The 26,344-nt window shown below is 41.0% G+C and overlaps 1 protein-coding gene and 1 long non-coding RNA gene across 4 annotated transcripts in view; one reads left to right on the forward strand and one right to left on the reverse strand.

Moving 5' to 3' along the window:
- The window catches only part of STAU2 (staufen double-stranded RNA binding protein 2), a 171,384-nt gene extending 152,016 nt beyond the window's left edge, over positions 1 to 19,368 (reverse strand). For 2 of the 3 annotated variants that reach the window (XM_071421075.1, XM_071421058.1), the window contains exon 1: positions 19,264 to 19,368. The gene's annotated coding sequence lies outside the window, so the exon portion shown is untranslated. Of the gene's footprint in view, positions 1 to 1,008; positions 1,150 to 19,263 lie in introns of all 3 variants that reach the window. The other variant, XM_071421068.1, reaches the window with a different exon arrangement.
- Positions 19,369 to 19,601: 233 nt separating this feature from the next.
- Positions 19,602 to 23,037, forward strand: LOC139587163 (uncharacterized). The gene is made up of 3 exons (XR_011678247.1): positions 19,602 to 19,898; positions 20,117 to 20,252; positions 20,397 to 23,037. It is a non-coding gene; the product is annotated as an uncharacterized lncRNA (long non-coding RNA).
- Positions 23,038 to 26,344: the final 3,307 nt, after the last annotated feature.

The following is a 26,344-nucleotide window of genomic DNA, read 5'->3' on the forward strand; positions in this document are numbered from 1 at the left end:
TTTTGCTCCTGGATCTGGGTCACAAAACTGTCCACAAAAGTCATGCCTCTGTAAACACTACTTCCAAATGGATGCACAGAGAAACAGAGCTCAGAGCCAAAGAACATCCCTGGAGAAGAACCCGCACACTTTGGCTCCAGGTTCTGCTTTTCAATGTTGGGGTCACCCTGCCTGAAATATAGCAGGAAGAATTACTATTCCAGAATCAAATTCTACACAATTATTCTGCAGATGAGATAAGAAATTGCCAGTATCTTTAAGAGAGGATGACTTTGCAACCAAATGCCATAGCAAACTTGTAAACTTTTGCCATTGTTTCTCCAGTAAATTACACCTTAAGTATCCAATAAGGCACAAGAGAAAATCCCTAATTTTTTTGGCCAGATACCAAACTAGAAAAGAGGGAAAAAAAAAAAAAAAGGAAGGAAAAAATACATCATTGGTGGGGCTTGTTTGTTTGTAAGATGCAAGTTCTTAAAAAAAAAAATCACTGTTTATTCAGTCAGGTGGAGTACTTCAAAATCCTTGTATAAATTACTGGCAGAGGTACCAGGATTTCCTAAACTAGCCTTCAACCCAGTGGCTAAAGCATTTACTGGGATTATGCCAGGTACTAATTATCTCTTTTCATCTACCCAAATTAGTTTCTTTATTGCAAATACCTGTTCTCAGGCTAGGTCTACATGCATAAACAAACCAGGGTCAGGGCACCACTCCATATTACTCACTGAGACTATGTTTCTTGGCAAAATTTGGGCTACTGGCTGAAAACTCCTGCTGTTGCAAAAACCATGCAAGAGCAGTTTAGGTGCCTGCAGGCATCCCAGGTAATCCACTCAATTAAGAGAGAAACCAATCATTGTCAATCATCTGGGAAAAACATTTGGGCTTCTCCTGTCCCATAAGGAGCAGGATGATATATTTTACTCAGCAGCATGGACACAGACTGTATTATTTGGGTTTCATACACGTGAGCTGATCTGTACAGAGCAGATAGAGACACAAAACCTGTGAGAGCCAACAAGTGGCCTGGGCAACTGGGACTTGTCCCAGCAGCAGCTCTGGTCCTGCTGGCCAAGGCAGAGCAGGGGTTCAGCTCTCCTCCATCACTAAGCTCTTTGCTTCTTCTGCTGGGGTAATTCTCTCTCCCTATCAAAAAAAAAAAACAAAAAACAAACAAACCCATTCAACACCTGAGAGACTTTCTAATGGAGGGCTTATTGAAATGAATAACCTATATAAAAAATACTGACTACCATCAGTATTTTTGCCCGTCTCCCCCCCAGTCCATTAAAAATATCCAAGTATCTTTACTCAGAGGGACAGTATTGTTGGATTAAGATCCCAAATCACTCATTACACCTTGGAGTACAAGTACTTTAACACAGTTGCACTAGTATAATGAAAATAATAAATCCTATTACTGTGACTCTGTCCTTTGGAGAAGAGGTTCAGACTGGAATGCCATTTTGATTACTGAGGAAAGACAGATAACTGATTTAAGTCTCTGGAAAGGTAAAAGTAGAAAAAAATTTAAAATTGAGATGCAATCACCTGCCCTTTTCATAACTTTCTCTGGTAAGATACTAGTAGTGACAGATTTAAAAAATATATATAGAGTTAGCTGAGATATGTTCAAATACCTCATGTGTTCAAAAAAAATATACTAAATTCATTCTGTAAAAATCCTATCACTTCATAGCAAATGCCATACAATACAGCAGTATTGTTAGAAAGGCCTAACCTAAAGACTGAGAAGGTGTAGAACTATAGAAGTCTTTGGTAGAGAACATGTCTGCTTCTGATTTTAAATACATTAGTATAAAGAGGAATTAATTGAAAAAGATTCTTAATTGTAAACATTAAAGTCAATGATGGCAGAATCGGGCCATATGTCTTAAACATATTTAAAATGAAAGCAACAAACCATGAAATATCATCACAATAATTGAAGTTTAAAAAACTCACAGTACTTTCAGCATTTTATCCTACAAACATGAGTATGAGAAAGGCATCACTCATATGGTACTACATGAAATACTACTGAACACCTGGTCTGGAGCCCTGCCAATTGTGAATTACCACTTCAGCTTCCAGTATTTCAAAAGTTTATTCTTCATGAAAGCAGAACTTACTAATAAACAAAATATTATGTCCTACAGTACTGATGTTCTAAAGGGAGAAATTGTGGGAGGGATCCCTTCCTATTAAGGATAAAACAAGAAAAATCAGCTTAAGAATAGTATTGAGGAACTGCAAAAATGAACATGATAAGGTTTAGGGAAAAAAAAGACACTAAAAGTAAAGTACATAGAAAATTCAATTCTGAAATCAGAATTTATCATAACATATTGAGTGCTGGGTTGCTTTTTTTAAAAGCTGCAGAACTCCTACAAGAAACTGTAACTATTTTGCAAATTAACCTGTAAAAGCAAAGATGTCAAGGCAGTAATATAATCGTGGAGACTAATTCTTAAGCAGATGAGATATGGAGATAATAAATTTGTAATCAGTTCTAAAAATACACTAGTAGAGAGAGATAACAGAAAGAATACAGTTCATATAGTGATGGCATGTCATTCTCACACCACCAGGCAGCCAATCTTCAATGTCATGACAAAAGATGTCAAAAACTCTACGTTCCACCTTTTCTTTACATTTTTAACATATATACACCAGTGTTGTACTGCTTTATAAACAGTGAAGCAAAAAACATTTTGGGGCCTTCCAGCCACAAGCACACACATAATAAAATACACAGCTACCTAAAATATAGGACTTAGGGGAGAGAGATTTCACTAAGCTGGTCAGAGATGAAATGCAGTTATATAATCAAAATATTTTTACATCTTCTATGCAGATATTTTTGAAAAATCTGACATATACAAAAGCAATGGTTCATTTAGGATTAAGATTACAAGAACTAAGATTACAATTAGAAAAGTCCCCACACCTCATTTCAGGTGGCTACCCAACTCATATCTAGAAAATTCCTACACCCAAGTGTCTCCAAAGATGTTTCCCTTCAAGTTCAGCAATGGTTACAGACACTTGCACCTCTCAGAGAAAGCTGGACTGCACAGCTCTGCCTCCCAGCTTTGTGCCTTTACTCAGTTGCCACGTCAAGACAAAACAGAAATGATGTTCCCCAATGTTTGACTCACACACATCTGTCCAGTCAGTCTGCATGTCACAGCGCTGCCGTTTTTGTAAGGCTGCACTGCAGGGCCTATGGATGGCATACTGCAATGGTTTCTCCTTGTAGTCTCACCCACACAGATGCAGTAGAAATGCAATAGCAAACACATAAAGGGATGCAAATATATTAGAATTGCATTTTACTTCACTTCCCCTTTTGAGCACTTACTACATAGGCAACTACACAGGTTTCATAAAACACTTGGTACTGACTTTCATATTAAACTATGTACAAGCTGTGAATTTTCCTGACAAACTAAAAATGACCAAATCAAAACAAACTCACACCAAAACAACACTCCTCACATTTTAAAGTAAAAATATTGTCGTAAAATAGTCCATTCACTTTTTAATATATCAGGAAACACAATGTTGTGAGTTGACCATGTCTGTACACTAGGTGACCACAAAGCCTGCTCTGTGGCTCACCACCTCAGCTGGACAGGGGAGGGAAAATATAATGAAAGACTTGTGGGTCTAGACATGTGCATGAAAAGATCACTCACCAATTACTACCACATGCAGAACAAACTCAACTTGGGGAGATTGACAATAAATTCATTTAATCAAATCAGAGTAGGAAAAGAAGAAATAAAAACTAAATCTTAAGAACACCTTCCTCCCATTCATTCTTTCTTCTCAGGCTTAACTTCACTCCTGAATTCTCCATGGCCCAGAAGGATGGTGAATGGGGGTTACAGTCCGTTCATCACATGTTATCTCTGCTACTCCATCCTCCTAAGGCAAGATTCCTCATATTCTTCCCCTGCTCCAGCGTGGGGTCCCTCCCACAGGTGACAGTCCTCCACAGATTTCTTCAATGTGAGTCCTTCACACAAGCTGCAGATCTTGGTGAACTGTTCCAGTGTGGATCCCTTCCACAGGGTGGCATCCTTCAGGAACAGAATGCTCCAGCAGGAGCCTCCCAAAGGGTCACAAGTCATGCCAGTAAATCTGCTCCAGCATGAACTCCTCTCCCTCTCCATGGGGCCACACATCCTGTGGGTCTCCCCTACAGGCTGCGGGTGGATCTCTGCTCCACCATGGACCTCCATGGGCTGCAGGGACACAGGGCTGCCGTGTTTCACCATGGGAAGCACTGCAGGCTGCAGAAGAGTCTCTGCTCTGGCGCATGGAGCACCTCCTCCCCTTCCTTCTGTACTGAACTTGGTGTCTGCAGAGCTGTTTCTCTCACATATTCTTACTCCTCTTCTCTCCTCTCCTCTCCTCTCCTCTCCTCTCCTCTCCTCTCCTCTCCTCTCCTCTCCTCTCCTAACTTTTCCTGTTTCTAAATCTGTTATCCCAGAGACACTACCAACAGCACTGACAGGCTCAGCCTTGGCTGGCAGCAGATCCATCTCAGAGCCAGCTGGCACAGGCTCCATCGGACACACGTGAATCTTCTGGCAACTTCTCATGGAAGCCACCCCTGTAGCCCCTGTTACCAAAACATGGCCATGCAAACCCATTGCAAATATTAAGTTACATTTACAGATGCAGAATACTTTTAAAAATTGTGACTATACTTGTATCATGCTAAAAGCACCAAAAATAATTAGTTAACACTTCTTCTGATTATTATTACTTTTTGTATTTTTCTGGAATCACTTTATAACCTTAGATCTTGTGACAAAAATATGAACTGAATGCTCTGGTGAAATGATTCTTGGACTATGTCACAGTAATTGAATAAATTAAGACAGATAAAGTAGATAAAACACCACAAAAGGCAGAAAGCAGGAACAATGAGTTTTCAAACCAAACAGACTTGTACAATGTGGGAAAATTGAAAAAGCAGTATTAAAAAGAGAAGTTGTATGCACAATCAACAGACAGAGAAACTAATGGCCTGAACAGTCAAAACAAGGCTGGACTTCATCTGGGCAGAAAGTGAAAATGCATATATGCAGAGTCACCCTACTTTCACAGTGCTCTGTCATACAAGCCAGAGTACTAAATTTAATCTGTGCACAAGTATGTAATGGTGGCACATACTACATATGTTGAAGGACTTTACAAATGGAACAACTGAGGGCCAGCCACTGCTGAGCAAGAAAAATTACTTGACATATCTTGTATTTTATATAACCAAGAGTTCTGCTTACACTTTCTGATCAGTGTCCATTTTTCACAACAGTATTACATTAATGATCCCACATCCTTTTCTACAGAACTCTACCCAGCAAGTTCTAGGCTGCGCTCTCTTTGTGAAGCTGTTTCCTAGCTAATGAGACTTTGTTCTTGTCTTCCTTGAATTTTCTTATTAAAAAACCCAACAAAACAGAAAAAAAAAAGAAAAAGACAATCATTTATTTTTTTCAAGATCACATTCAATTTTAATACTAATTCAAAAATGTTTGCAAGTTTTCTCTAAGCCTGTTTTATAGCATCTCCAATTTAATAACTGCACTGTTTCATCCACATCATTAATGAAAACATTGAAAGGTACAGGAACATCAATCCAACAGACTGGGGGCAGTGTCTAAGCAAGCAGCAAGCATCTCAAGAGTTTTTTTCAGACCAACCCCATTTTGGTTAGAAGCTTGTTAATGTGATTCTTCTGTGAAAAGTCCCAACTCACAGAACTCTAATAGTTAACAGCTTCCTAACTAAGAAGGGTTTGGTTTTACCCTTAGCTTTAAAATTCCATTAAATGCTCAGTTCTTCTTCTATTCTTCTGATATTAATTCATCCGTTCAGTTACACAAAAGCATACAAAACTGCTTAAGGGTGAAATACATTTCTGGTGTGCCATTTCTCACATTTATGGCTAATATTTGTACATTTCTGGACATTATTACAAAAAGTACTAAAGAAGTTCTAAGCCTTATGCAATTTTTTTCACTGTGTTATATCTAGCTACTTATTTGGGGTTGACAAAAACCACACAGCTCTGGATTACCTTCAGAGCAGCCTAATTAGAACTTCTGTCTTCTAATATCAAGTAATTAGATGGCCACACAGTAGCAGTTTAGCAAGAGTATGACTTAAAGCAACAATCAGCAGATGATTATCCAGACTTATTTGCAAAATTAATTTTATTTATCCATTTTAAATAGCAAAAAATAAAACACTAGGCATGAAATTGAACAGGGTTTCTCTGTTTTAAAAAATATATTTTTTTTTCTGTATTACTGCTGGTCCCCCCTGTTTGTTCTTCCCATTTGCTCCTCCATCAATTTCGTAGCTTTTTGCCTTATGAGGAGTGGTTTGTCAACAGCTAAACTGATCTAATGACTTGCTGCCATAGCAAGGGACAATCCCATGTCCTCTCTCCCCTGCAGCAAAAAGCCAACACTTTCTGTCCATCTCAGTGGACCAGTTTTCGTGGCAGGTAAGGACAAAGACCAGAGGAGCATCTGGTCTGTACAAGGAGGGACACAAACTCCTGACCTGGAGTGGGTGCAAGGAATTAGCCCTTTCAACTCCTGCTAATCAGCTTAGCTTTGCTGTCAAGCCATACACTGAAGTTCATCTCCTTCACACTGCTCCTCACAAAGCCCATGATCTTATCCCTGATGATTACATCTTCAGAAACCCGTGGCCTGGTTTCTTTTCCTTTACTGTGCCTTACACTAGAGAACCTCAGTTTCAGTGAATTTATGAACACAGCTACCAGCTAATTAACAGCTAAGTAATACATGGCAGCAAGTGAAGTGATGCCTTAAAAGCATTTTACTTTGCATAAGTATAAGATGGGTGGGGGAGAAATCACTAACTCTTTTATTTTCATTGTTTTGGTAAGATATTTTACAAGCAAAGGAAGTGACACAGACTATTAGGGACTAATACCCAAAATTTAAGGAGCTGCAAGGCTTACAAAAATGTTCCCTGTATTGCTCAGTGTTGAACCCAGTCTCTAAAGACTAAATAACACAGTTTCTTAGAGTTTGTTTTCTCTGCTCTTGGACTGGAGCAGAAAAGAGTTGTAGATAAAGCCCCAGGAAGGCAAGGAAGGGCCAAGCAGGTGCAGTGAACAGCAGGTCACAAGATCCACACTTACAGATATTATCACCCACAGAGGACTATCCTTTGCCAACTCTCATACACAATCAATAGGAACCTTCCTGAGGAAAGAAAGGAAGGTATTTTTAAAAGAAAAAATCAAGTAGGAAACAGACTAAAAATCTGCAGTCATATTTTTCAACCACTTCTTCAAACAGCAGTCAGTTCAACCTCCCTTTTGAATTACTACACAGAACAGCCACATTAAAACAACATAAAAGGACTTAAAAATCAGAAAACTGAGGCAGAAACCGCTTCATCTTGCACATTTTTTTCATCATGAAACCATATCTGTTCCCAAGCTTCCAATATGATGTTGATCCAATTTGGTACAGCAAGTCTCCAAATCAATGACCACATTACCATTATCACAGAATCACATTATGTGGGAGTACATATTATTTATATCTGTCACTGAGTCAATCCTTCTTTAACAACTCACTTTAAAAATGTTTCATGTAAATTTGAAAAGTAAAAAAACAAACCAGACAAACAAGGCAGCTAATTATGGAATCACAGACTAAACCTAAAGATTTTCTCAATCAACAAAATGGCCAAACATGGGGACTTTTACTGCCATTTAATTATGGTGTGTTAGCAACAGGGCAAGAACCAAAGTCTTACCCTGCAATCAAGATTGGATTTATACAACTTGAAATACATAGAATGTCCCAGAGTAAATATAATAAACAAACATTTAGGATGTAGTAAATTACTTAAACCACTACAGCAAAAGTCGAGTAACTAATAGGAAAAATCAGTGAACTAAAAAGCCATTTACATGCACAGTACCTGTCACACCAGCACAATCACCCACACTGTATGGCACAGCTGTACAGTGAGATATGAGGACTCAGATAAGGATTAAAGGCATCTATAATTCAGGTTTACAAATATAAGCAAGGTCTAAATTGTCACTGAGTAAAATGAAATACAGCATGGGATTACCATATTTACCAGAGGGTACTGGGCTTGCATGGCCAAGCTTTGGCAGCAGGGGGTTACAGGAGTACCTCCTGTGACAACCTGCCAGAAGCTTCCTCTATCCAGCAGAGCCAATCCCTGGCAGCCTCAAAGATGGACATGCTGCTGGTCAAGGCTGGACCAATAAGAAATGGTGGTAATGCCTCCAACATATTTCAGAAGAATAAAAAAAACCCTTGCACAGTTGTAATGGTAGGCAGAGAAGAGCAAGGTGGGAATGTGTGACAGGAACAAGTGTGCAGACACCAAGGGCAGTGCAGAATGAGGAGCAGGAGGTGCTCCAGGCACCAGAGCTGGGATCCCTGTGCAGCCCATGATGGCCATGGTGAAGCAGCTGTGCCCCTGCAGCCCATGGAGATCCAGGGGGATGCAGGGATTTGCCTGCAGCCTGAGGAGGAGCCCCACCCTGGAGCAGGTGGGTGCCTGAGAGGAGGCTGTGACCCTATGGGAGACCAGTGGAGGGAGGGGCCCTGTTCCTATACTGGAGCAGCCTGGCCTCGAAGGACTGCACCCCATGGAACACTCACCCATGCTGCAGCAGCTTGGGCATGGACTGTTGCCCATGGGATGGACTCATGGTGGAGAAGCTTATGGAGAACTATGTCCTGTGGGAGGGACCCCACGGTGCAGCAGGGGAAGGACTCCTCTCCCTGAGCAGCAGGAGAAAAAGCAGGTGATGAACTGACTGTAATGCCCATTCCCTGTCTCCCTGTGCTGCTGGAGGAGAGTGTAGAGCTGGGAAGGAGGGAGGGCTAGGAAGAAGGTATTTTTAAGGTTTTATTTCACCTCTCATTATCCTGCTCTGATCTTGTTAGTACCGAATTCAATTAATATCTCTAATTTGAGCCTGTTTTGCCCATGATGGTATTTGATGAGTGATCTCTCCTGGTCCTTATCTCAACTCATAAACCTTTCATTATATTTCCTCTCCCCTGTCCAGCTGTGGAGGAGAGTGAGAGAGTGGCTTTGATGGCTGCCTGATATCCAGCCAGGGTGAACCCACTACAGTCTTTTAAAGACCCAATACACAATGCCAGCTGAGACATCCTGAGACACCACATTTGGAGACCTGCCTATTCCATCAGCTGCTGCTTCAGGAAGCAGACATTCTCCCTGAAGACTCCTGCCACATCTGACACTGCATGTGGCAGGCAGTTCAGAGAAACCCTGACATGAAGAGGCAACAAAATGGCAATAATGTGTGTGTTTAAAGGAATGTATTACACCAGTCAGTACAGCCAGCAGACCCAGGGAGTTATTCAAGGTGATCAACAAGTAGGCTTCTAATTTAGGATTAGCTAACCACACAGCTGAGTGGCAGCTGAGAAGCAGACAGGGTAACTTAGTGTCTCAATCTGCACAAGAATGCAAAATACAGGCACCTGAATCCTACCCAAAGTCTACTGCCAAACTTGTCTTCAACAAGTGATCATGGATGTTACTAAAACTAACAAACACAATTACAGACGTAAATAAGCTCCTTTGAAGAGACAAGTATTTTGTAAAGAATGATGGAAAATGCAGGGGTTAGGGCACTGACTGCAATTGTGCACATTTGCATGAGCAAGAGTATAAAACCTTGTAACAAGAAACTTAACAGAAAGTGGAGCATACTGACAGGCAGGAATGCAACTCTTCCCTTGCTTCCTTGGCAACAGCAAGGCTGACATGAAAAAGCTGGGAACAGAGCAACTCAGGCCACAGTGCATCTTACTGTGTACAGCAAAACTAATGACCCTAGACTGTACATGTGGCTAATTTTCTTTTCTAACAGAGAAATCAGTCAGTTCCTGTGTCTACTAGTCTTGCCACTCAAAGACTCAAGGAAAGACTTCATAGACAGACATCCTAACAGAGATCCTAAGTAGAGAAACTATTAATATTAATCTGAAAAAATTATGGGAAAAAGGATTGCTATTTTGTATTAAAATGGTAAGGGACATCAATCAGATCATCAACTTGAAGATTTCAATGCCAGAAGAAAACTAAAAGATAAAGAAAGCCAATCTGTTGCATCAGAAACTGTTTGGCATCTCAAAACATTTCAACCTGTTTATAACCCAAAGCCCAAGGGGGAAAAATCAGTCTGGTTTATAGAAATGTTTGCTGCGTTAAGATAATCTCATCAGAAAGTCTCTCTCAATTTATTGTTCCTGTCCAGAAAACAGAGAAGATGGTATAAAAGCCATGGAAATTTCCAACAGCCAGTACAAGCTAACCCAGTTCTCACAGTGCCACAAATTTTAAGCTCAGAAAAGACTCTGAACCATCCAGACAGAATATTGGTTCAGACACAGCCATCAGTTTGACCCAGCCAAGATACCCTGAATCACTACAGGGAAGAAAATGTGAAACTCCTTCATGAAACAGCAAGGTGATCATCAGAGCATTCTTTGTGGGCAGCCTTCCTCATCCAAAACTCATTGTGGTTTGAGGTAGATCCCAAAACCTAGTTTACAGGTGGCTATAATGCCTTACAGATCAGAGGCAGGACACACACCCTACCCAACACCAGAGGTAATATCCTCTTTGTATTTGCTTACTGCACCTGAGAGCAAGCACTAACCCAAAGCACAAGAGCTGGCTGTCCACTGTTCTAACTCTTCAGCTCTCTCCTTTATCATGACTACAAACCACTTATGACTTCTTGAAAACTGGAAACTTTTATCTCCCCCAGACACTCTGTGGTACACAATCGTATCTGTAACAGTTTTTAAAAGATGAAGTGGTCATCATACCATCTTACTCCAGATACAGGTAACTTGCATTCACCTTATGTTGATCAAAAATGAGTTAGTCAGCTTTCCTGAAGAAAAATAGCTGAATAGAAGGGAAGTCTAAGCCGCTAGTTTAACAATCAATCATCAGCTTAAAAGTGGAGAAGAGGATTAAGTAAAATGAAAAAACATGACTCAAACTTGAGTCTCTAAGTCTACAGACTTGTTTGTATCAAAGCTCTAATTGGTTCCTTATTTGTGATGTAGGAGTCTATTCTGAGGTGCTTCCAAGAATCTAGTTTCTGATTTAATTAGTATTTTGAAATTTCTCTCCTATATATTTCTAAAAGCTGCACTTTTTTCCCAATTTGTGCTAACAAGTAGTGGTTACATTCCTAAAATCTCCAGTAAGCTTTGACTGATTTTAAATTACAACATATTCTTACTTTAAGTAAAACATCCCTCCAACTGTTGCTTTGTTCTGAAGCAGGAAAAAATTACTTCTTGACTTCAATCCCTAAGTAGAAATTGCATTTTATTAATGGAATTCAGAAAATCATCTCAGTTTTCCTTCACTGCCTGTGACAAACTACTTCTTATATAATTCGAAGTAGCATATTTGGTGAAGTAGCAGAACCATGCCTTTTTCTTTGAAATGAAGTTACAGCTCCTGCCACCAACCCTCCTCATACTGTAGTCAGCTGTCTATAATTAACAGCTACATGTTCCTCAGAGAAGGTGGTTTCAGTGGACTAAGCAACAGGTGTTGCACTCTATTGTTAGAAGCAGATAAAATTCTGTTTTGTGTGCCTTTTTTTTTATTCTCCATGAGTGTATTTAAACAAAACCACTGTATTTGACAGCTTAAGTGATGAATGCCCACACTGAAGTCTCATCCAGTTTCCAAGAAGTTGCAGCTCCCAGAAACAGCTGGGGTCAAATTGCCACCTTCTGTTCCTGAAACATTCCCGGAGTTCCCCCTTCTCTCAACTCTTCCATAGACAGTTTTTTAAGTGATTGGCTATAAGATAATGTGGACATAGAGTTCATACAGAGACTGGCTCCCCTGCTCACTGGGGGACAGGACTGGGACTCTGCTCCCAGGCACAGAATACCTGTGAGATCAGGGGTCCTGCACTGATTTGACAGAGCTTCCTTCCAATTTCAAGTGCAGCTCTCCTCAGTCAGTGAATTAAGGTAAAATAATTCCTAAGTATTGGATTGGGCCTACCAAGTCTCCAACTGAAGATAAGCACAAAATCTAAGTTTTCAACCGGAGAAAATTAAGTTTAAACATGCTGTGTTTGGGGACACAATCAATGCTAAACATTAGCTGAACACAAAAAACCTGCCACAAATTCAGCTGCAGCACAGAGGCAACACTCAACTGGCAGGATAGCAAAATGTTATTTCTGGAGTTGAAATCAGCAAGGATGGTACTAAAGTAACAACAAACAACAGAAAGGAAGAATGCTGGTAAAAAGATATTTTTTTCAAATTGAGCAAACTGTGAGGGCACAGAACCAGCACAACAAAACCAGGCTTTTTCCTCCAACTTATGTACTAGTGTTTAGGAACACTAAGTAGGATACACCATAAAATAGCAAATAAGAGACCTTCATCTATAGAGCTGATGATTCAGAATAACTCGTTTCCTCAGACCAAAGGAAGTTATAAATGTAACTACTACAGGGAAAAAATGTAAACAAACTGAATTAAAATTTGGAATTGTCTCAAGTATTTTTACCCAGATAAAGTCAGAAATAAAACAAAGGATAACGCTGGCTTAAAGTGCAAGCTGATGCACTGGTAACACGAAATTATTCAAAATAATAAGAAAGAGGACCTGGAATTGAGCAAAAGCAAAAAAAAAAGATTGCATTTATTAGGAATGGGAATGCTGTAACTTCATAGACTCGCGACCACCTAGAGGATGGATGGGTGGGTCATGCTCTGAGCTGCCCTTCAAAGGAATGTCCTTTCTTACCACTTACTGTACTTTGAGGACTCCAGGGTCATTAGACTCAGCAGGGTAAAGTTAGCTTTTGTGACTCTGGAACCACCCTAAACTAGCTTGAACAGACTTGAAAAGAACAAACTTGCTTTTGAACTTGCAGGGAGCTAGCACTTCCTGTTCACTACTAAGACTCCTACTCTTTCCCCTCCAAATAAAAATCAAATATAAAAAGAATACTTCAAAAGGGAAACAGGACCCTATTTTCTAGGATGTCCAAAAGAACATGTGTTATGAGGCTACAAACACATGCCTAATACAGTCTAACCCCCTGCAAAAATGGATGTTCCTAGTTAATGAAGGGTTGTGCTCCTAGTCCAAGGGTCAACCAAAGTCTGTCGAGGTTGCAATGACACACAGCAGAAGCTTAGGTAAAGGTGCTGACCCCAGAGGTGTGGAGCAGATCTGCAATCCAGCACAACAGCAAAGACATCACATTCAAAAACAGAGCAGGGCCTGGGAATAGAACTGCCTCAGCTAACCCTGCAGTGCTCTGTCCTGTCCTGTCCCATCCTGGGGATATATCAGGTATATTTATCTGACAGTACCTATGTCTCCCATGCTCCTGTCAGCTATGACATACCTGAGCAGAGGTAAACAGTACCAGTATTTGCAATGACAGCAAATAAAACCACTTCTTTTTGGTGTTAATGTCAAAATTCCTAGTGAGTACAGGGTTGGCTTAAAAACCTTGAAAAGATTCCAGTTACTACTGTGTCCAAGAAAAGACACAATTTCAAATCCAGGATGGGCAAGTTGATGTTTACATTTCTTTTAAAATACTTTTAATAACTATTAAAAATAATAACTATTCTATTAAAATACATTTAATAACTTAAGTTTCACCAGCTACATTAGCTGCTTGCCCTCATGCCTACTGTAACCTGTGAATGTTACAAAGTATCAAGAGGCTCAAACTGCAGTAAGATTTGAGTAGAACCAGAGAAGGAGATAAAAGTTTTCTAGGTACCTTAATGGTACCCTGGGAAGAGAAACGGCCTCCAAAGCCACCTCCTCTGGTGAACTGCCACTGAGAGAAATTTGTGGAATGGTCTGTTTCAGAAGAACCTTGTAATGTAACAGCTGAAGAATTTAATTAAATATTAAATTATTCTCATGGGACTTGGCAAATACTTAGGGTTGCCTGGAAGTCCAGATCCAGAACATCCTCATGAATGGCAACTTCACCAAGTCTGTGGAAAATTGATCCAGTCCTGGCATCTTCAGCCAGTTTTCACTTGCTGAAGGCTCTAAGTAATAAAAACTGGCCAGTTGAAAAGGGGTGAAGAAAAGATGATGTGGGATATTCTCTCTTCTGAAGATTTCAAACCCCATACCTAACCCAGTGGATTCAGCTAAGAGAGAATATTGAGAGATGGCTCTGAAAAAACAGGGAGCTTTGACTGAATCCTGATCCAGGACAAGCTTCTCATTCCTTTTCACAAAGATGAGACAGCTCTAGCTGCCATGCACAAGCTGGACACACATTTAATACAAGACTAGCAAGTGTCTTGCACTGAATTCTCAGAGGGTCAGAAGGGTTTTCAGGAAAATCCCTCTGGAGTCATTCATTACAATTCCCAGGCCCTACACAGGTACAAAAGGAATGTCTCTTGGGTATATACTCTTGAGCAAAATGCCTTCTTGAATGGACACTGCCTTCACAGATGAAACACTACTCAAAGCAGGCAGGTTTAAATACTATTATACACAAGCCTGAAACAAAAAAGCAGAGAAAATATTTTCCACAGTCTGGAAAGAAAAAAGCAATATCGTATCCAGGACTGAAGAAGGACCAGCAGAAAGGTAAAAAAGTAAAACAAACATAAGAACTAACAGTTAACATGAAATTTTAGATTGCTTCTTGATCTTACCTTGTCTAACAAAGCCAAAGCTACTACAGAGTGTTAATTCATTACTATTTTGTTTGTATCAGAACAACTGGGTATGCTTCTAAGTGACCAAACATTGCCCTCTACCAGGCCTACATTTCCACCTTGGGAACAACGTTATCTTGATTTCATCCTTCAAAATGTATCAATTGCATGGATGTGTTGTCTGGGTGACATGGAAAAAGTTCTCTACCACTTGCAGACAGTTACTTATCCAGACAATTCCAGTTACTGATATCAATCTGCACATTTAGTATACTGATATTTCCTTATATTAGTTTAACATTGCTTTTTTAAACTGGGGTCATTGTAGGAGAAACTGGGAACCACAAATACCTAACAGGTGCAAAAAATAAGCAGTAGCAATAAAAATTAGCTTACTCATGTCTTTTCTTGATCCAACAGGTGACTATTTTCATTGCAAGAAACTTTTCAAGAAAATCTTGTCTCCTACACTCAAAAACATTTCCTTTAGCCTAGAGGCAAAACAGCCTCCTCAAAGCTGACAAGCAGTGAAACTGCAAGTGGAACCTTTGTGATCCTTTGGAAGTTTTCAGAAGATGAGACTGTAAACATACCCTTCAAGTGAGCACGTGCTACTATGGTAAAAATCTTAGTAAGCTAACTTCTCCCAGAATCTAAGGATAGGAGGTTAACCCATACTTGATATAATAATTGGCTGCTGGTTATAACCAGGTTTGGGACACCAAGAAGGATCTGAGCTCAAAGCTTGTGTCCTAACCAGTCTAAAAAGTGTCCTCTCCCATCATTTTAAATGTGACTAAATCAGAAGATTATGGGGATACAGAAGCATAGTGGAGTCACAATATTAGTAATTAAAAATGAAAAAAGTGCTATTTACTAGGAAAAATTTAAATTTCATAATTTGATTTTATTTGGTTTAAATAGAAACAAATTTGTAACATTCTAGTGATGTACTAGATGTATAGATGTATAGTTGACTAAAGCAAATGCAAAGATGGAATATGACACAGTATGATATATTTCATTAATGGGAAACACTCCAAAAACTACCAGTTTAACAAAAAAGACCCACAAAACAAAACCAAAACCACAAAACACTTGCTCTTGAGATGAAGTATGAACAATCTTTAGCAGTTACATAGATGTGACTTTAGTGTTACACTACCTCAGATGGCTTTTCAAAATTCATTTTAACATTAGGAGCTGTGACAAGCAATTTTTTCATTCTAAATATTTTTCCAGAACAATGCCTGAGAAGACATCTCTCAAATTCTTGCTGAACTCTTGATCCTTTAATGGAAACACACTTTGGATAATGGCAATTGTGACGTAGTGCTGACAATGAGCAGACCCCTAAAATACAGGGCCCTTGACTTTATATATATATATATATATGTATATATAAAAATTATATATGTGTGTTAACTACACTACACACAGATTCCATTTCCTCTCTTCCCAGAGTTTGTCATGCACTCCCACCAATTCCATTCCCCCTCATTTACTATCCTTTCCCTCCTGAGCAAAACTGCCAGCCCAGTTCGCTGATCTGCCTCCACAGGACCCTGCCTTGTGCTCTTTATGCCCCTCAACCAGATGGAACCCCGTGTCTTTCTTTCTCTTCTTCTTTTCAGAGGAGAGATCATTCAAGAACTATTGTGAAAAATACAGGCTATGTGTGATCGAAAGATTAGAAATACAAAACAATAAGTTCTGGCAAAAGACAGGCCTCTTTTCCTATAGATTTTGTTGCTGGTGATAGGAAATAAATGTAAGCAGTGGAAGGAAAAGTGAACTTCTGTTAATGACCCATCAGAGCTTATGTTGTTTCAGTTATCCTGAAAAATGCAGTGTTAGGTCCTTCCCCAGCATATCAGTGATACATGCATGAGGAAATAGATACTCTGCACCCCATCAGAAAAAAATCTGTGCCCATATCTATCAAATATATGCCAAAAAAAGGGCACTTAAACCCACACACTTCCTTTATAAGACCAGCTCTCCAATGGAATTATACCATCAGAAGATGTATTTTGGGGTGAAGGGGTGGACATAATTGATGGGAGTTTTTCAGTGTTTTCAAAGACTTACAAATCAATAGCCATGTATTTTGGGCAGGTCAAAACAAACTGTCTAGATAGAGCATGACAGGTGCACCTTTCCTAATGGCTAGGGACCCAGTCTTGCAATAGGAGGATCTGCTTCACTATGGCTTGTTGGCTAACCTTCCCAAGGTCATTTGTCATGACACTTTACAAATAAAACACATAGTATTCGATTCACTTCCCACATTCACACCAGTGTAAACCAGAGTTAGAATGACGTTTACAAAGCTATGGAGGAAAATCAAACCTTTGCCCCCAAAGAAGAGGCTGATGGTGTTAAATGCTTATTTAAACTTAGTCCAGTCATTAAAACACCTCTGACCAGGTTTTTCTGCAAGTAAAATTACAAAGTTTCTTTACAATTTATTATCTTAAATCAGAATTTAAGATTAGTCAAATTTATTATTATTTTGATGTAATTCTTGGGGAACAAGGTAGGTTGAGCTGGCAAAAAGATACATAAAGACTTTGGCCTCCAAGCTGAGCAGCCTGAGCAGAACCCAAGCTGAGTAACATGGCTGAAAAGTTGTCTGCAAAGAAAAGAAAATCTGAACTGTCCTTTCTACTCAAAAACTACAAACAAGCAGGCAGCCTCAATCCTGTTCCTAGCTGGCAGCAATAGGAATCCTCGCAAAGACTGGCAGGAGTAGAAATCTCTCTCTCTGAGGTTTTTTATGGTCAAAGCTAAGGTTCAGCAGCTGGAAATCAGTACTGGAAATCTTACACTGCTACTGACTTTCTAGAAAAAAAAGAGATTTCATTCAGAAATCTGACAGTCTGGCACTGTTTATATAACAATGTCACAACAAAGCCTATACAGAACCTCCTTATAGTTAGAAAATGGCTTAAATGCATTAGTATTACTTCACTGGTGTAGACTGCTAACCTGGAATTACCACATAATGCAGGAAGACCTTACTTCTGTGCAGCTTGATGCCACTGGTCAGCACAGGTGAGATACACCAATGTATGCTCTCAGACAGAAGCACAGCTCAACCAGCCTGAGCTATGGCAGAGCAAACAGCCTTCCTTGTGCCTTGCTACACTGCAGTTACTCATACACATCCCTCAGTACTGTTCAAGGCAGTATTGCATGCAAGGAGAGGGGCTACATCAGCAGCACTTATCTACTCTTTTGTCCAGCATAAACTTTTTTTTAGTACCATGGTAGTTGCACAGGGAGCATTCCAAACATGGCTTGAGAAGCTTACGTCTTGGTATTCACAGAAACAGCTTGCTGGCCGTAAGGCAACACCAGCCAGATACACTGCAGGGCAATTTTTCTTGGGTATCACTGACTTGTCAGGAGGGACCCTGAGCACTACAAGGAAAACAGTTTGGCTGCAGGATTCATCCTCACAGATAAGCCCAAGCAGCCCACACTTCTCCAGGAGGGCATGGCTGTGACTTCCAGGCCTGGCTGTAATCAAGATGAACTTTTTCCCACCAGACACCTGAACACTGGGAACATGCCACCCAGCCCATGAGAAGCCTGGACCAGGCAACTTCACAGCAGTGTGTCTCTGGGTCCCACCTCAACGACGGCCCCCAAACCCTCGTGCTGGGCGAGGGCCGGTAAACGGCTCTGCCCATCGCTGGAAGAGATGCCGACATCCATTTTGGGAGTGGGAGAGCCCAGCACCGATGGCAAAGTTTGGGGCCCTGTCCGAAGTTTGGGGGCAGCGCAGGACGTGCACAGAGAGGGCTGACTAGCACACACGTACAAACACACGGCGGCTGAGCTGCGAGGTCCGTGCCGCTGACCGGGCGAGCAGCGCCGGGCGCCCCTCGCCCCGCTGGCGGCGGAGCGGCCACCGTGCGCCCCCGAGGCCGCGCACCGCGACAGGCCCGGGCGGGATACAGGACGAGGAGCAAGTTCGGTCGCACAGAACTCCTTCCCGGGGATTGGGGCAGGGCAGGCCCGGCGTGGTCTCCACCGAGCTCGGCCCCGCCGCACGGCCCGGCCGCGGCCTGGCCTTGGCGCAGCGACCGCCGCCGGCAGCCGGATTCGTGTGCGGGGAGCTGCGGAGGGGATCCAGAGGGGGCTTCCCCGGCCCCCAGGGGTGGCAGCGCTGCTCACCTGTGCCCCCGCCCGCCTCCTGCGCCCCTCGTCGGGCGGGCGGCTGGCGGCGGACGGGGGCCCCGGGGTGGATGGCGGGGTCGGCGCCGCCGCCCCCCGCCGGAACGGAGCCGAGCGGGCCGGCAGCGCCGTGGCGCAGGAGCGCCCGCACGGCCCCGGGGAGGCGGGGGGCGCCGGGGGAGCCCTCGCCCGGGAGCCGCCGCGGCGGCGGGAGGAGCGGGAAGCCAGGACGGAGACTAGGACATCGCGGCTGAAGCCGCCCCCTTCCCTCCCTCCCGGTTACCTGCTTCCCGAGGACACTTTGGAGACGCCTCCAACATCGGCAAACACTAAAGAGAACTGACCCCGCCGCCGCGGCGGCCGCCGCCGGCCCCAACCACTGCGCCCCCCCCCCCGCCCTCCCGCCGGCGCCGCCGCCCCGCCCCGCCGCCCCCGCGCCGGGCGTCGCCCCTCGCAGCTCCCTTCGGCCCCCCCTCGCCGCCGCCCCCGCCGCGCCCGCCGCCCCCGGGGCGCTCCCTGAGCGCTCCCGGCGCCGCGCTCCCCCCGCGCCCGCCGCGCGAATGGCCCCGTCCGCGGCCCGGCCCCGGCCCGGCGGCGCGCAGCGCCCCCAGCGGCGGCGCGGGGCCCTGCGCCCGCCCCAAGCCCCGGCGGGCCCCGGCGGGCCCCGGCACCCCGCGCTCACCTGCCCGCGCCGGACCGGACCGGGGCCGGGCTTCCACACGGCGAGGCCTCAGGACCGCGGAGGAGGAAGCCCCAAGCCGGGGAGCGTGGAGAGCAGCGGCGCGGGGGATGTGCCGGTCCGTGAGTGGGGCTGAGATCGGCCTGGCGACTGTGCTCTGCCCACTCTCAGCTGCTCCCGAGAGCCGCTGTCTGCACCGCTCCTTGCGCGCCTGGAGAGAGCGGGCTGCGGGACTTCAGGCAAGGAAAAAGGCTGGCAGAAATACAGGGAGAAGGGGGCAGCCGCCGCAGCACACCACAGAAGAGGCTTTATTTTGTTTCCCCCATCTGCTGTTACTCATCTCACTCTAGCTTGGACCACTAACTCTCCAACGTATTTCCCCTCTCACCTTTCTCCTCCCTCAGAGAAAGGTAAAAACTCATAAATAAGATTTCTGTTAATATTTTCTTCTGTCTAGAATTAGGGCAGATCACTGATGCAGTTGCTGGGAGCTGCCTGGAGGGAGACCGCCGAACGAGGGCCAGGGAGTGCAGCTGTGGAGGTTCAGCCATGGAGGTTCCCCGGTGCATCACTGAAACCTCCTCCTTCCCCAGGTGGGCATAAACCCTCCCCTCCTTACACAGGGCTCAGCCACATAAAACCCTGGGATAAATTGCTGTTTCTGTGCCTTTCCAACCAAAACCAACTGTCTTTGGTTTTGCCACCATAAAATGATTTATCTTGTTGCCATGTTTCAGGTTTGCACATCCCCTACAGAAGGCAGAACTGGACAGAAAAATGTAAAAAAAAAAAAAGGCAGAAATAAAAAAAAAAGCTTATGCAAATTGAGATTAAATTCTAAAGTGTTTCTTACTTTAAATTAGAAATTAATAAACAAATAAAAGGGGACAAATCAAAGAAATCAATTTCTGACCAATCAATTTCTATAGCATTAAAAAGATAACATTCAAATCTTTATCACAAAGTCATCAGAAGTTTATTGTTCATTAGTAAAAGATTTCTGAGTTTAATCCACCATCTAATTTATTTTGTAAAAATCCGTTTTCTTGATTGGCTCAAGTAAAACAAACCAAGCATTTTTAAATCTGTGCAAAAGCCAGGTAGAAGCATCAGCACTTGTAGCAATCATGTTCCTACCTGATTAGCAAGACTGTAGTAAAAAAATTTATCAGGCTCAGAAACAAAACTAGATTTTTGAGGGGCAAAAATCTATACCTTTTTGCCACACAACTAAGTTTTAATGAATCTTTTCATATGAGAGTTATAACATTAGTCATAGCAAATGTAATTTAAAAAAACAACAGATAAGTCAGGAACAGAATGAGTCTAGAGTTCATATTGCCTGAAGTATCTGCTATTATATGATAATTTTTATTTTTAATTATTACTTGATACCAAGAGGTGGATCAGTTCTGAGCAAAACCAAAAGATGTAGCCTGACAAAATTCCCAAGCATAGTGGAGGAACACTCTAAAAGCACACACCAGGTGAATTTTGGTAGTAAGCCTGCATATTGTAGATAATTTACACACCAAATACACATCATGACACCTAGTGGCAGAGCTGCATTGTGAGTATCTAAGTGATAGCAGAATTTTATTCATACTAGCAGAACACATTTACAACTTGTTGAAACTCATGTTGGGAACTCAGCATTTGCTATGAGAGTTTTATACATACCCTTGTATTCAGCAGTGGTAGCTCGTTAATCCTCCCCTTCTCATTCCTCCATTGTTTTGTTTTCTGATTCCTTACCCCTTAATTTAAGAACTGAGGACAGAAATACACCGTATAATACAATTTCTTTTGTAGTCTTCTGATATAATGTAGCAATGGATAATAATGCAAGTACTTTTCATTAGGCTACTAGGAATTTTTGCATGAGTAAAGTTCATCCAGATGCTGAATTGTGATGGTGCTGTCCATAGAAGTTGCTGGGGGCTTTTTTCATTTGTTTGTTCTTGTTTTTTTTCTTCATAATTTTATGTCATGTCATTTTTACTTTACTTACTGTGAGTAGTTTGAAGAACAACCCTACAGTATAGCACATACTTAGCATCGGCACACCCAGAGAAAAACACATCTAATGAATATCAGCATCAGATTATGAGGGGGGTTTTGTGAACTTTCTGCAGTAGACAGGTGTAATTCCAACAAGCCTGTAAAATCTCCTGCTATTATTTCAATAGCTAACATTTTTATAGAATTGCTATTACTAAACAGCTAAAACTTTAAAAACGTATCTTGAGATACATGTATCAAACTCAGAAGTATCTTGATATACATCTGGTGGTGCAAACAGAATGTAGCTGGAAGAAAACTGAATAGAGAAGATTTTATCCCAAAACTTACCATGTATATGTACATATTTTATAAAAAAAAAGTTACTATATTTTATAATAATTTTAAGTCCATGGGTGTATTTTGCTTTTTTAATGTCTCCTATATGATTGCAGCTTTACTTTTACGAACAACTACACTGCATTACTAGTCACTTCTTTAAGATTTACAGCACCCTTACTTTTGAGGGTCTTTTTCCTGCTACTGCTGAGGTACAGGATAAAGACTAGTCAGTATCTCCAGTAAAAGCAGCTTAACACATCATAAAAACTTCTCAGGTTTTGAAAACAAGATGTATAGTTTGCATGTACTCTTTCACACTGCTCCATTATTAAATAACAAGAGTGTCATAACTTGCATAACAATCTGTTTCAGTATGCAAATTGTTAATAGAAGTGATTAATTCAGTATGCAGTTTGAAAATAACAAAAAGCCACATTAATGCCTAAATGCCTGCATAAATACCTAAGTGAAGGAAAGGATAGAGTTATTCTATTTGGTCTGTATACATGAGTGCAGGACACTTGAAGATACTTGGTCTTTTCATTTTGAATCTCAGATTCAGAAAAAAATAAATCAGCACTTTCACACTGACTTGCAAAAAATCATAATATTCTAATTTTTACTAATATATTTTATTATTAGAATTATAGTTTCAACAGAAACCATCAGGAAATGTGTTTCCACCCCTCAATACACTTTGGTGTAACAAACCAAACCAAACGAAAAATAAATCCCCAAAGAAAATACCCAACTGTGTATTTAAGAAGGAGATTTGCAGAAGTGATTGGAAAGGCATTCTGAAGGTCTGCTCCACCACCCTCCCTGCCTCCTCGAAGTAGGACCAACTTTAAAGCTGGATCTGACCTTCAAGTTAGCAGGTTGCTTGGTTTCGTTTAGAAAACTTCCAAGACTGGATATTTTACAGCCTCTTCCAGAATTCTGTTTCAGAGTATTAGAAAGTTTCTTTGTAGCTGTACTATTTGTTTATTTATTTAAGAACTTGGATGATATTTGATAATAAAGTTGAAACCCTAATGAAGCTAATAGAGTGCTCATAAAATACCAATAAGAAGTGAATAAGGCATTATTTACATTAGTCAATCATTCAACTGAATAAAAGCCTCTAATAGCTTAGTACCAGAAGAATGAGTCACTTAAATTAATAATATTTTTTCAATCATTAAAAGCAAAATGCAGGCAAAACTAAAGAGAACTGACCCCGCTGTTTTGGATTATATTTGATTAAAACCCAGTATTAATGAACCTACGTCTAGTCAGACCACTGCTCTCCCCAATGACACGTGCAGAACTGTGACTATAAAAGTAGAGCTTTAACTACAATGCATGACAAATTACTAAACCAATTTATCACTAGGTAGTACATGGAATGAGAGGCATGAACAAACCAAGACAAAACAAACTATAAGTAAATACTCTGAAGAGTTTTCTTGGGTAATGGAAACCATTTACTCTTCATGCTCCAACGAGGACTCACAAGCAATGAATTTTAACAACTCACATTAAGACACTGTCTGACAATTCACGTCTAAAATGTGAGTTCCCTAAAACAGATAAATCACACAATCACTTCAAGAATCTAAATTAAGTGAACTAGAACTTGCACGTATCAGCATATATTGAATTCCATCACTGTTGGTACAAGGACATTGAGAAACCTCTAAGTCCTTATCCCTTTAACAAGTATCATTTTTTTAGAACACAAAGTGAACCCAACCAAAAAGATGTGCTGATTTTGCAATTATCAGCCTTCATCTAGGTATCCTATCATTAAGGTGTCAATACTTTTTCATTATTAATTGACCCACTGCCCCAAATTTAGATTGTTTTGCAGGTAGCATTGTATTTCCCAGCAATCACTTGTTGCCATCGCTTTCATATGTCCATGCTGGGAATAGTAAAGCCATGTGTAAATAAATGCTTTACCCTTCTAATAATGCTAGCGAAACTTTAAAATTATACTAGTAAATTACTTTAAGTATTAGAAGTTTTACTGTACATTCAGAAAACTTCATTAATTATCATAGTTCCTGTATCCAAAACTGCATAAAATCCCCAAGTCCCTAGTTTTAATCTGTACATTTAAGTTGTGACAGATATTTCCACAAATATTTTTGACACAAAGTACTGTAAAAGCTTTCTTTTGTAAGGTACAGACATCTCACCGTACAACTACAGAAAATATGATGTTGCATATTTATGCCTATTTAGTTAATATGTGTAATTACTGCATAAACTTTATGTATGTGCACAGATGCTTCATACAAGTTCATGACCCATTGGAACATTGGAAGCTTCTCAAATATCCTATGTGATTTCCAGATTTAAAAAACCCAAACAAACAAAACAAAAAAAACCCCAAACCAACAAGATTTGGATTACTTCTTTAAAGCACAGAGCATATAATAGTAGAAGAAAACCAGGAAAATTCAGGTCAGCCAGGGCTTCACATCTCATGACTACAGCAATGGTAACTACAGCAAAGGTAACTACAGTTTGCTAAATCAGCAAGAATAATAACAGAACTAGCAACCTGAAGATCAATTACAAAGCACACAGGCATTTAGAAATGGCCCGTTTCTGCATTAGTAGGCATTGCTACCTGATGAGACTACACTGGCTTTGCTCAGGAGAGAAATATGTGAAAGCCAAAGTGTAATTACAGGTCAAGGAAGAAATAGATTCTATAAGATGAAATTCCTGTTTACAAGCCTGGGGTTTCTGGGGGTTTTGCTTTGCTGATAGCATTGTGACTACATAAAAGGCCTTCAGACAAGTCCAAACACAATGCTATTTCCTCATAATATTGTATGAGAGGATCACACACATCTTGAAATGCTTTGGATTCTCATTAATGCCTCTCAGTGCAGGCAAAGATTACAGCAACACTTCAAACATAACCAAAGTGACACCAGTAACGTGACCAGTTTGTACATCTGTGTCCATACTAGTCACATTTATCCGTAGTCATGCTCATGAGAGAATGTACCTTATCATACCTATTGCCACCCTTACAAGCAGCAGATTAGATCCCAGAGAGAGCAGGGATTAGGTCTTTTACATCTTGAAGCTAAGGCCAGTTTTGGACGTGAAAATTGAGTGTTTTGTTTTTCTTTTATCAAATGTGTATATAAATCAGTAATACACTGGATTCCATAGTGAACTTAAAGTGTAGCAAAGAATCAGATAAAACTGTTGTAAAATTTTCAGATCAGTCTGTAAAGATGTAGTGCCCTGTAATTTGTTTATGCTTTGTCTTAATATGGCTTTGAAGAATCCACACACTGTCAGACATGGGGATGTTTCCCTAACTTCTATGAAGGCATGTGAGCACTGTTAGTGTTTAAACTTTGAGAGAAATTCAGAGATCTACAGATCTGCCATAGACCTTGCCTTTCTAAACATTTTTATTTATTGTTCCAGGTAATAGATTGGTCCTATTCTCTCATTAAATGAACACTGAACTTCTCAAATTATGTGGGGGTTTACTCTTGCTTAGATTGTCAAATCCAGCTACATTCAACTATCACAAAACTAGTGCTTTTGGTAAATTATTGAATGGCTGGGAAAGGTCTGGCTCAATGATGTTATACAGCAATATTTTAGCAAAAATATCCAGTTAGTGCATTTGTGTCGATTATCAAAATATCCTAGAGCTCCTGTAACTCCCAAACCCCTGTTGTCCTGGCATAGTTAGGACATAATGGTAACTGACGATTTGGTGACAGTGCAGGATAAGGTGGGAGAGTTTTATCATAAATGGGAGAATGTTGCACTGACTGTTCATTAAAAAAAATTACAAAGTTAGAACTGCTGCAAATCTTACTGTCTACTGTGTTGCACCTTCATATAGCAATAAAATTTAGTCCAGCTATTTTTGTCAGTTTATAGACATGACAATGCTTGTGCTTCATTACAGCCAGTAATTTAGAATTGTCATCAGACTCAAAAAATTTCACTAAGAGGTGGGGTCCTCATTTTGGCAGGACTGTAAAACAATGTAAAGCCAAACAACTTTAACCAACTTCATCTAATACTGATATGATTTGTCTCACTCAAAGACATTGTTTTACTATTTTTTCATTGCTGTCCTTTGAGAAAGTCAACAGTGCTTTGTTGCTATAACATGCATAATATACAGCAAACTTCTTGCACAGTAAACCTCTTGGAAATAGGTGAAACTGAGGACTTCAATTGCATTTGATATAGGTGTAACATGCATCGATTCTGTATTTTCAGCTAATGTAGTACCTGCTGCTTACTCAATTACACTCCACCTGTTTTGAGGCTGTCTTTTGTTATGGTCCCTAGAAGTAGCAGGAGT

Source organism: Agelaius tricolor, unplaced genomic scaffold (assembly GCF_023055355.1).
Source record: "Agelaius tricolor isolate 1412-34295 unplaced genomic scaffold, bAgeTri1.0.p SCAF_2, whole genome shotgun sequence".
NCBI lineage: Eukaryota > Metazoa > Chordata > Aves > Passeriformes > Icteridae > Agelaius > Agelaius tricolor.